The sequence below is a fragment of the Terrapene carolina genome, unplaced genomic scaffold (genome assembly GCF_002925995.2).
Source record: "Terrapene carolina triunguis isolate 2854851 unplaced genomic scaffold, T_m_triunguis-2.0 Scaffold96, whole genome shotgun sequence".
Lineage (NCBI taxonomy): Eukaryota > Metazoa > Chordata > Testudines > Emydidae > Terrapene > Terrapene triunguis.
The window spans coordinates 29762189-29774421 of NW_020664447.1; the positions used below are offsets into that span (position 1 = coordinate 29762189).

Consider the following 12233-nt stretch of genomic DNA (forward strand, 5'->3'; position numbering starts at 1 on the left):
CAGAGTTTGTTGAAGTGCTAAACCAGTTTAAGACAGCAGTAGCCTCTTCTGGAAGAGCAGGGAAAATATTTTCTTCACGCCAGTTTAACTAGTTCAGTTCAATGACTAGTTCATTCAAAGTTAAGACACCAATTGGAAGCTGAAAAGCATGAAAGCTTGTTTTCCACTTCCAATCTTTGAATAAAAATGTGATATGACAGAATGAGATTTACTAGCTCTAAAATCCAGAAGACAAACTAAACAATCAGTTCAATTCACTAACCATAGATAATGCTTTGTTCAATAAATCAGTTATAGTTTTAAATGCAATTTTTTAAAAAAAATTTTATCAAAAAGTTTATTTATTCAGCACATTTAAGGCAGAACTTTTAATGAATTAAAAAAATTAAGTTTTAGTGCATTTTTAGTTGCATTAGACTTTCCATCCAAATACAGCTTGACACAATCTCTCTCTCTCTCACACACACACACACACACACACACACACACACACAATCTAGTAAACAAGAAATGCATTATTCACCACTTTCTAACAATCAAAAATGTAAAAATTAGGAATCTGAATAAATGTATGTTAAACTCTAAAGTTCCTTAAATAAACTTGTACTGTAGCCTCCTAGTTTTATAAAAGCAGCACCAAATTTAGTGTAACAGGTACATTTAATTGAAAATCAGCATGTTGTAATGGTGAGCAACCAGTGAAAATTAACCTCTCTTTACGAAAATAACTGAAGTACAAATGCAAAGCAAGATTAAAATCTGATTTCAATCAAGGTTTCCTGCTTGCTGATCTAAATTATTAAAATCTGTGATTTAAATCACTTTGATTTAAATCAATCCATGATGATTATTAATAAAGTCAATGAGTCTTATTTTAACATTCTCTGTCTATGGCAGGAGTTCTCAAACGTCATTGCACCGCGATCCCCTTCTGACAACAAAAATTATTTCACAACCCCAAGAGTGAGCACTGAAGCCTGAGCCCAGCTGCCCCAGGTGGCAGGGCCAAAGCCCGAGCCCTACCGTCCCAGGCAGGGGGGAAGGGGGGTGGCCAAAGCCCAAGAGCTTCAGCCTCAGGCAGGGGTCTGTAACCTGAGCCCCACCACCCAGGGCGGAAGTCCTTGGGCTTTGGCTTCGGTCCCGAGCGGTGGGGCTGGGGCTCGGTCTTTGGCCACAGCCCTATGTCCCAACAAGTCTGAGCCAGCCCTAGCGACCCCATTAAAATGGGGTCCCAACCTAGAGTTTGAGAACCGCTGGCCTATGGGAAACAAACCAGGGTTGGGCAGAAAATGAAACTGATTAAGAACAAAGTGAAATTTACCAGTCTAGTTTTGCTGTCCAAACTGAGTCAAATCGCAAAAAGTACTCAGTATATAAATGGTGAAAATATAAGTATTAGATTTTAATTCATTAATTTTTTAAGTTTAACGGACATTAGTTATAGGTAAAGTGTTTTTTTTAAAAAAGGGAGGGGGGGGCTCCAATCATGTCTCCTAGAACTGTGACTAGAAGGACCATCTGAGTGTGGCTCTCCCAGCATCTGGTATTGAAGAGACAGGGCAGCTGCCTCTTCAGCACCACACCCACACAGAGATTCTTCCACAGGTTTCATGAGGTTCATATGGGCGAGTAGGTGGAAATTAGGTGAGAAACTACACATCATTTCCCAGCTCTTGTGCTACAAACCTTTATGAGAAAATACAGCTCTAGGCTCTCTTACCCTTTCCTCAGAGGCCCCACCAGGATTTCAGAAGGACCGGTGTCCTGGTAAATTGCTGCTGATGCAACTCCAATTGAAATGCAGTACTTGGGAGCTAAGTGGGGGGTGAATGCTGACATAAGGAGCCTCAGAGGCACAGGGTCTTCCACAGGCCTCAGGGAATCAACCAGATTTGGGAGCAGGCCCCACAGTCTGTGATTAGGCCAATCCCACATATCCCCAACTGGATGACACGAGGGAAACCTCTGCATGGGATTCCTCATGGAGATCTGCTCTCCCCAAACCCTTCATTGTGGGCATGACCACTGGAGAAAGAGATCTGAGCCATAATTTCTCTCATCAGCGTCTCTTTAAACAACAAGAAAACCTACAAACAATTAGTATCCTGCAATAAAATATTAATCCTTTGAGTTATAGAAGTGCAAGCAATTCACCTATATTCTACCCTACTTTATGTATTACATTTTTTCATCTAGAAAGGACAATTTTTTCTTTTTAAACCAAGAAAAATAAATAGTTTCCACTTTTTAGATTGCCTGCCAACCTTCTGTCCAAGAGGAATTTTTTTACAAATGAAAAAGAGACTAGTACTGAGAATGTTGAGGCCTTTAACTCTAGTGCTTATCTGTTATTGTAGCTAGCACATACTACGGTTATGTGATTCTAATAGAGTATTAAACATTGCAGATTTACACCAGTTTAAAACAAAAAAGGTGAAAAGCAGAGGAAAAATTAAGAGACTATGCTGTCAAACACAATACAGAAAAAGTAAAATCAGGTTTTACACATGTGCTTTAAATTGAACGTAAAAAATAATAGAGCACTGAAAATATAAAGACATTATAACTACTATTAATGAGGGGGCAACAGAGGGACAGATGTATTGGAGCATAAGCTTTCGTGGGTGGCTGACAGTTCAAATTCATTTGTCAGGTGTGTTAGTGGGGCATGAAAAGCAAAGTTCAATTATTCTGAAAATACCCTTAACAACCTATGAGTTACACATTTTAACCTTTATAAAAATTTTGGTTACTATATGCAGTACCATGCATATGTGCAGCTAAAAAGTCTGGGTCATGCTAAATTCAAATTTTCAGATTCAAGCATTTGCAGTCCACTGTTTTCCTTCTGAAATAAGCAATAAATGGGTATGCATTACTGGCAATTAGTGCACATCACAGGTACACTGTGGCAGGCATGAGGTCAAAGACAAAGCCAGCCAAGAACTGCATCAGTATCTCACTAATGCACAGCTTCGCAGAGTCTGTTGCAATTTGAGGATTTTTTTTTTACCATTTTCCATTTCCCCCCCAAAATAAATACACAAACACCAATAACTGAGGGGGGGAGGAGGGGATTTTAAGCAGCTCCTTAAATTTCAAAGGGCTTTGGATCAGATTCCATATAAAAGGAGCTCTAGGTAAGCCCAACACTCACCTCACAGGGCAAGAGAAATTAGCAAGGAAAATTAACATCTTTCTCTAACCTTTCTTCCTCTTAAGTTCACTAAACTCTTGACTTTCTCCCTCTTTCCCTCATCTCACAACCCGTTACTCTTTCAAAAGAACTGATTTTGACCCAACAGTCCTTTCAATGCCAAAGCTAAACTACGAGTGTTAAGCAATCTATTTTATAAAGAAGAAAAAAATAACCAGAAGTGGCTAAGGGCACAAACCAGTTCTGAAAAGATCAGCCAGACCCACAGAAAGCAGTTCAAAACTGCCACTTTTTTCCTCTTGAACCATTCTTCCAGGCTAGCCGCTGTATTTGTCAGATAGTAGCACTATTATTCTTTTCGCAAAGAAATGGAATGAGGATCCCTGAAGCAGCTCCCAATTCTTCTTTTTTAAAATACAAATAAAATGTTACACAGTATAAATACTTTGTATTAGTAATAAAAATAATACTTATATATAGGGCTGTCAATTAACCGCAGTTAACTTATGCAATTAACTCAAAAAATAAACTATGATTAAAAAATTAATTGTGATTAATTGCACTGTTAAACAATAGAATACTTTTTGAATTTTTTTCTAAATTTTCAAATATCCTGATTTCTATTACAACACAGAATACAAAGTGTACAGTGCTCACTTTACATTATTATTTTTTATTACAAATATTTGGCACTGTAAAAATGATAGAAGAAATAGTATTTTTCAATTCACCTCATACAAGTACTGTAGTGCAATCTCTATCGTGAAAGTGTAACTTACAAATGTAGATTTTTTTGGTACATAATTGCACTCAAAAACAAAACAATTTAAAACTTCAGAGTCTACAAGTCCACTTAGTCCTACTTCTTGTTCAGCCAATAGCTAAGACAAACAAATTTGTTTACATTGGTGGGAGATACTGCTGACTGCTTCTTATTTACAATGTCACTTGAAAGTGAGAACAGGCATTCACATGGCACTCTTGTGGCCGGTGTTACAAGGTATTTACGTGCCAGATATGCTAAACATTCATGCTTCGGCCACCATTCCAGAGGACCTGCTTCCATGCTGATAATGCTCATTAAAAAAATGTGTTAATTAAATTTGTGACTGAACTCCTTGGGGGAGAATTGTATGTCTCCTATTTTACACACATTCTGCCATATATTTCATGTTATGACAGTCTCGGATGATGACCCAGCACATGTTCGTTTTAAGGACACTTTCACAGCAGAACCCGTCATCATAGAACTGGAAGGGACCTCGAGAGGTCATCTAGTCCAGTCCCCTGCACTCAAGGCAGGACTAAGTATTATCTAGACCAGTGGTTCCCAAACTTGTTCCGCCGCTTGTGCAGGGAAAGCCCCTGGTGGGCCGGGCCAGTTTGTGTACCTGCCACGTCCGCAAGTTCGGCTGATCGCGGCTCCCAGTGGCCGCAGTTCGCTGCTCCAGACCAATGGGAGCAGCGAACCGCGATCGGCCGAACCTGCGGACGCGGCGGGTACACAAACCGGCCCGGCCCGCCAGGGGCTTTCCCTGCACAAGAGGCAGAACAAGTTTGGGAACCACTGATCTAGACCGTCCCTGACAGGTGTTTATCCTACCTGCTCTTAAAAATCCCCAATGATTGAGATTCCACCACCTCCCCAGGCAATTTATTCCCGTGCTTAACCACTCTGACAGTTAGGAAGTTTTTCCTAATGTCCAACCAAAACCACCCTTGCTGCAATTTAAGCCCATAGCTTCTTGTCCTATCCTCAGAGGTTAAGAACAACAATTTTTCTCCCTCCTCCTTGTAACAACCTTATATGTACTTGAAAACTTTATCATGTCCCCTCTCAGTCTTTTCTTTTCCAGACTAAACAAATCTAATTTTTTCAATCTTCCCTCACAGGTCATGTTTTCTAGACCTTTAATCATTTTTGTTGCTTTTCTCTGGACTTTCTCCAATTTGTCCACATCTTTCCTGAAATGTGCCACCCAGAACTGGACACAATACTCCAGTTGAGGCCTGATCAGTGTGGAGTAGAACAGAAGAATTACTTCTCATGTCTTGCTTATAACACTCCTGCTAATACATCCCAGAATGATGTTTGCTTTTTTTGCAACAGCGTTACACTGTTTACTCATATTTAGCTTGTGATCCACTATGACCCCCCAGATGATTTTCCGCAGTACTTCTTCCTAGGCAGTCATTTCCCATTTTGTATGTGTGCAACTGATTGTTCCTTCCCAAGTGGAGTACTTTGCATTTGTCCTTATTGAATTTCATCCTATTTACTTCAGACCATTTCTCCAGTTTGTCCACATCATTTTGAATCTTAATCCTATCTTCCAAAGCACTTGCAATCCCTCCCAGCTTGGTATCGTACACAAACTTTATAAATGTACTCTTTATGCCATTATTGAAATCACTGATGAAGATACTGAACAGAACCAGACCCAGAACTGATCCCTGCGGGACCCCCACTCGTTATGCCCTTCAGGCATGACTGTGAACCACTGATAACTACTCTCTGGGAACGATTTTCCAACCAGTTATGCACCCACCTTATAGTAGCTCCATCTAGGTTGTATTTCCCTAGTTTGTTTATGAGAAGGTCATGCGAGACAGTATCAAAAGCCTTACTAAAGCCTTACCACATCTACCGCTTCCCCCCATCCACAAGGTTTGTTACCCTGTCAAAGAAAGCTGATTTGACACGATTTGTTCTTGACAAATCCATGCTGACTGTTACTTATCACCTTATTATCTTCTAGGTGTTTCCAAATTGATTGCTTAATTATTTACTCCATTATCTTTCTGGGTACAGAAGTTAAGCTGACTGGTCTGTAATTCCCCGGCCTGTCCTTTTTTCCCTTTTTATAGATGGGCACTATATTTGCCCTTTTACAGTCTTCTGGAATGTCTCCCGTCTTCCATAACTTTTCAAAGATAATTGCTAATGGCTCAGATATCTCCTCAGTCAGCTCCTTTAGTATTCTAGGATGCATTTCATCAGGCCCTGGTGATTTGAAGACATCTAACTTGTCTAAGTAATTTTTGACTTGTTCTTTCCCTATTTTAGGCTCTGATCCTACCTCATTTTCACTGGCATTCATTATTTTAGATGTCCAATTACCATCAACCTTCTTGGTGAAAACCGAAACAAAGAAGTCATTAAGCACCTCTGCCATTTCCACATTTTCTGTTATCAGCATGGACGCATGTCCTCTGGAATGGTGGTTTAAGCATGAAGGGACATATGAATCTTTAGCACATCTGGCACCTAAATATCTTGCAATGCCGGCTACAACAGTGCCATGTGAATGTCTGTTCTCACTTTCAGGTGACATTGTAAACAAGAAGCGGGCAGCATTATCTCCTGCAAATTGTAACCAAACTTGTTTGTCTGAGCGATTGGCTGAAGTAGGACTGAGTAGACTTGTAGGCGCTAAAGTTTTACATTGTTTTACTTTTGAACACAGTTATTTTTTGTACATAATTCTACATCTGTAAGTTCAACTTTCATGATAAAGAGATTGCACTACAGTACTTGTATTAGGTGAATTGAAATATACTATTTTTTTCAGTGCAAATATTTGTAATCAAAAATATAAAGTGAGCACTGTACACTTTGTATTCTGTGTTGTAATTGAAATCGATATATTTGAAAATGTAGAAAACATCCAAAAATATTTAAATAAATGATATTCTACTATAGTTTAACAATGCGGTTAACGTTTGACAGCCCTACTTATATAGCATTTGATCTGTGGATCTCAAAGTGCTTTACGAAGGATTTAAGTATCATTATCCCCATTTTACAGATAAGGAATCTGATACAGAGTTGATGCGATTTGCCTAATAGTCTAGCCAGTTCTGAAATGCTGCTGAGCACACAGTCTGAAAGGAAAACAAGAATTTTGTTTAAGTTCAGCCAACAGCATTTATCAAACTGTTGTACTTCAAACAAAATTTCGTATTTTCTCTTCTCGCGCTGTTGCACTCAGCCACACTTCAGAACTGGTGGGGTACTCTTGGGGATCATATCTTCCCATCTGCCTCTGAGCAGAGGACAAAAAGCAGGTGGGTCTAAGCAGTGGGGTAAAGCCCCAAAAGAGAGTGCCAATGGCAATTACCCCTACCTATACTGGCTCTGCAGGAATCCAGGCTCCACACCGTGAAAGGAGGTGGAACCAGAGATGCAGCTTTTTCTACAATACTATTCACCTCACAAACTAACACTGACCAGGTTCCAAAATGGGATCCAGAAGAACCAACAGCAAAGGATTTTCTCACTTCAGGACTAATGCAGGAACTATGCTGTCATTGGGCCACAGTGCACAGACACAGGGCCTCCCAGTGGAATACCCAGTATGTTTTTGAATTATCCCTCCCCAAGATTTACAAGGATTTGAGGCTCCCAAATCTCCTATTACTTTCACAGGGGACGGAGTATAGACTTTTGACAGAAGTAGTGAAAAGGAACCCAAAAGGAAGATTACTTACCTTACAATAACTGGCGTTCTTCAAGATGTGTAGTGTGCCTGCGCTGTGTGCTTTCAGGACCAAAATATCTTCAATAGCACAAGTGTCCGTTGGTCTGCATCTGCACCTCCTCATGCTTTCATCCAAGGGCATAAAGGGTGGCACAGACCAACTGCCCCCCAGTTTGAATCAGGATACCATGAATCAGGATAACCCGATCACAGGGGAGGAGGACAGGTTGTGAATACTCACAGGGACCACACATCTCTAAGAACTCCAGTTACTGTAAGATAAGTAGCCTTTCCTTTCTTTTCAAGTGTTGTCCCTTCTGGGTATTCACTGTGGGGGACTCCCAAGGGTGAGAGAAAGTATGTTGTATTCGAGTGGGGAATCACTGAGCCAAAAGGAGGCATCTGTGGCTAAAGTTTAGATCAGTGCATAATGTCTGGTGAAAATGTGCACAGAGCCCCAAGTGGTGCCTTCGCAAATCTCCAAGAGGGACAATTCCCTGTGAGGAAGCTACTGATATCACTTTAGATCAGGGGTAGGCAACCTTTCAGAAGTGGTGTGCCGAGTCTTCATTTATTCACTTTTAAGGTTTCGTGTGCCGGTAATACATGTTAATTTTTTTAGAAGGTCTCTCTCTATAAGTCTATATTATATAACTAAACTATTGTTGTATGTAAAGTAAACAAGGTTTTCAAAATGTTTAAGAAGCTTCCTTTAAAATTAAATTAAAATGCTGATCTTACGCCGCCAGCCTGCTCAGCCCGCTTCCAGCCTGGGGTTCTGTTCACCTAGGCCTGCAGCGGGCTGAGTGGGGCGACTCGAGGTCAGGGCAGAGGGCTGGGTGTGCGGGAGGGTGTGGGGGGTTCAGGGCAGAGGGCTGGGGTGTGTGTGGAGGTGCAGGGCAGAAGTCTGGGTGTTGGGGGGGGTCAGGGCAGAGGGCTGGGGGGTGTGGGGGGGTGCAGGGCAGATGGCTGGGTGTTGGGGCGACTCGAGGTCGGGGCGACTCGAGGTCAGGGCAGAGGGCTGGAGGGTGTGTGGGGAGGATCAGGGCAGAGGGCTGGGGTGTGTGTGGAAGTGCAGGGCACAAGGCTGGGTGGGAGGGGTTCAGGGCAGAGGGCTGGGGAGGTGTGGCGGTGCAGGGCAGAAAGCTGGGTGTTGGGGGGAGGTCAGGGCAGAGGGCTGGAGGATGTGTGGGGGGGGTGCAGGGCAGAAGGCTGGGGGTATGTGTGGAGGTGCAGGGCAGAAGGCTGAGTGGGTGTGTGGAGGTGCAGGGCAGAGGGATGGGGCTGTGGGGGTGCAGGGCAGAAGGCTGGGTGTGTGTTGGGGTGGGGGGTGCAGGGCAGAGGGCTGGGTGTGTGTTGGGGTATGGGGGTGCAGGGCAGAAGGCTGAGTGTGTGGGGGGGGTGGGGGAGTTCAGGGCAGAGGGGTGCAGGGCAGAAGGCAGGGGTGCTCGGCTCGTGGGGGTGCTCCCAGCCCCCTGCCCCCACCGCTCTCCCCTGCAGGGGCAGGAGGAAGAAGCTTGGTCCTGCGACAGCCAAGCTTCCCTCCTCCCGCTTCTTCCCCCAGCGTGGCGCTTTCCGGCCCCGCCGCCCCTCCTCCTCTTCCTCTCACCGGGCAGCAGCGTGCCACTCAGAATCGGCTCATGTGCCGTCTTTGGCACACGTGCCGTAGGTTGCCGACCCCTGCTTTAGATATTGGAGATTCTGACAGTTTGAGGAGGAGAGATTTTAATAATGTCATAGAGGGAGATGCAAGAGGGTATCCACTTAGAAAGTCTGAAAGAGATAGCTTTCCCTTTCATTTTTTTGGCAATAGCAACAACCAACTTTGGAGACTTCTGAACAGGTATTGTTCTGTGCAGATAGAAGACAAGTGCACATTTAGGGAATGGAGTCTTACTTCCTCCATGCTTTGGTGAAGTTTAGGATAAATCACTGGCTGGCATACAGCTTGGTTAAAGTAAAATGCAGAAGACACCTTAGGTACAAACTTAGAATGTAAAGAAACCTTGTCCCTGTGAAAAATAGTGTGAGGTGCATCTGCCATTAGGGCTCCAAGTTGACACTAACTTTCTAGCAGAAGTAATAGCTGTTGAAAGGTGACTTTGCAGGACAGGTGCAGGAGGTAACAAGAGACTGAAGCATCAAAAGTTGGTCTTGTGAGGGCAGACAGGACGAGGGTCAAGTCCCAGACAGGGACCAGCTTGAAAACTGGAGGAAACTTCCTTCTGATGCCCTTCAGGAACTTTGTAGTAATGGAATGAGTAAAAACAGAGCAGCATGCCACCGGGCAGTGGAAAGCGCTAGCAACTGCCAAATGTACTCATAGGGAGCTGATCGACAAGCAGAACATCTTAAGTGACAGAAGATAATCCACTATGAGAAGAATACCTGATACCTCCACAGGTAAGTGGTGCTACTGGCACCAAAGGGAAAATCATTTCCCTTTATCAGAATAGCATTTTCATTTAGTGAGTCTCCTGCTGTTCTGGAGGATGGCTTGAACTCCCTTATAGTAAGTTCACTCTATGCTCATTGTCCATCCAAAAGCCATGCTGTCAGAGGCAGGGAGAATGGTGTGATGCTGGCAGACCAGGTGCCAGCTCATGCCAAGGTCCTCATGCCTCAATTGAATACTGAGAAATACATCACTGAAATCAGTCTAGCTCACCTGAGTGTTAATTTTAATACCTGTTTTAATAATACTAACAACAACAAGGAGTCCGGTGGCACCTTAAAGACTAACAGATTTATTTGGGCATAAGCTTTCATGGGTAACAAACCTCACTTGCATCTGAGAAGTGAGGTTTGTTACCCACTAAAGCTTATGCCCAAATAAATCTGTTAGTCTTTAAGGTGCCACCGGACTCCTTGTTGTTTTTGTGGATACAAACACGGCTACCCCCAATACTTGAAAATTAAGAATGTTTTTAATCTTTACTGAATGCTTGTGAGCTGCTGCATGCATTAATCTCACTTACAGTAGAACCTGAGAGTTACGAACTGACCAGTCAACCACACACCTCATTTGGAACCGGAAGTATGCAATCAGGCAGCAACAGACACCCCCCTCCCCCAAAAGGCAAATATAGTACAGTACTGTTAAATGTAAGCTATTCAAATATAAATAAAGGGGAAGCAGCATTTTTTTCTGCAGAGTAAAAGTTTCAAAGCTTCATTAAGTCAATGTTTAGTTGTAAACTTTTGAAAGAACCACCATAATGTTTTGTTCAGAGTTATGAACATTTTAGAGTTACATACAACCTCCATTCCTGAGCTGTTCGTAACTGAGGTTCTACTGCATAACATCTGTATCTCATATTGTAAGGTAATATTTGAGCATCTGCATTGTAAACCTTTGTAAGAGTGTAAACCACCAGACAGGAGTGACCCATTAAATATTGTGAAAAAACGGTTACCTACCTTTCGTAACTGTTGTTCTTGGATATGTGTTGCTGATATCCATTCCATTCCACGTGCATGGCTGTCTGAGATTTTGGCCTTAGTGGTATCTGTAGGGTTGGCAGTGGCGTCCCCTTTAGTGCCACGCTCATGCACCGGTATATCAGGCTCTCAATTCCTTCTTGCTGGCAACTCTGACAGAGGGGCAGGAGGGTGGGTAATGGAATAGATATGAGAAACACATCTCGAAGAACAACAGTTATGAAAGGTAGGTAACAGTTTTTTCTTCAAGTGCTTGCTCATGTCTATTCCATTCTAGGTGACTCACAAGCAGTACCAATGGAGGTGGGCTCAGAGTTCATGATCTTGCAGCACTGCCTTGCGGAAGCCAGCATTGTCCCGGGCCTGCTGGGTAAGTGCATAATGGGACGTAAACGTGCAGACAGACGACCAGGTAGCAGCTCTACAGATCTCTTGGATCGGCACCTAAGGCAAGAAGTCTGATGATGATGCTTGCGCTCTAGTCAAGTGCACCTTGATATTGCCGGTGGAGGCACATTCACCAGCTAGCAGCAGCATCGGATGCAGGCAGTGATCCAGGACGAAATCTTTTGAGCAGACACTGGACGACCTTTCATCCTTTCTGCTACTGCAACGAACAGCTACACTGACTTGCAAAACGGCCTTGTCCTGTTGCTATAGAAGGCCAGCGCCCTCCTGATGTCCAGGGCATGTATCCTGCGCTCCTCTTCAGATTTACGGGGCTTTGGAAAGAAGACCAGTAAGAAAATGTCCTGGCTGGTATGAAACTGGCAAACTACCTTGAGCAGGAACACCGGATGTGGCTGCAACTGGACTTTATCTTTGTAGAACACCGTATAGGGTAGGGTTCTGACGTAAGTGCCCTGATTTCAGACACTCTGCGGGCAGACATATCTGCCACCAGGAACACAACCTTCCAGGAGAGAAACAGGAGATAGCAGGAAGCCAGAGGTTCGAAGGGAGGCCCCATGAGCCTTGACAGCATGAGATTCAAATCCCAGGGAGGGACAGGATCCCGGATGTGAGGGTAATTATGCTCCAGACCTTTCAAGAACCAGGACGTCATGTTGTGAGCGAAGACCAACCTGCCTTGGAATGGAGGGTGGAAAACCGAAATACCAACCAGGTGGACCCTGACTGATTACAGGGACCAG

General features: G+C 43.4%; 1 protein-coding gene across 3 annotated transcripts in view; it reads right to left on the minus strand.

Moving 5' to 3' along the window:
* PHF21A (PHD finger protein 21A) overlaps positions 1-12233 on the minus strand; it is a 287607-nt gene that overhangs the window by 183077 nt on the left and 92297 nt on the right. The window lies entirely within an intron of this gene.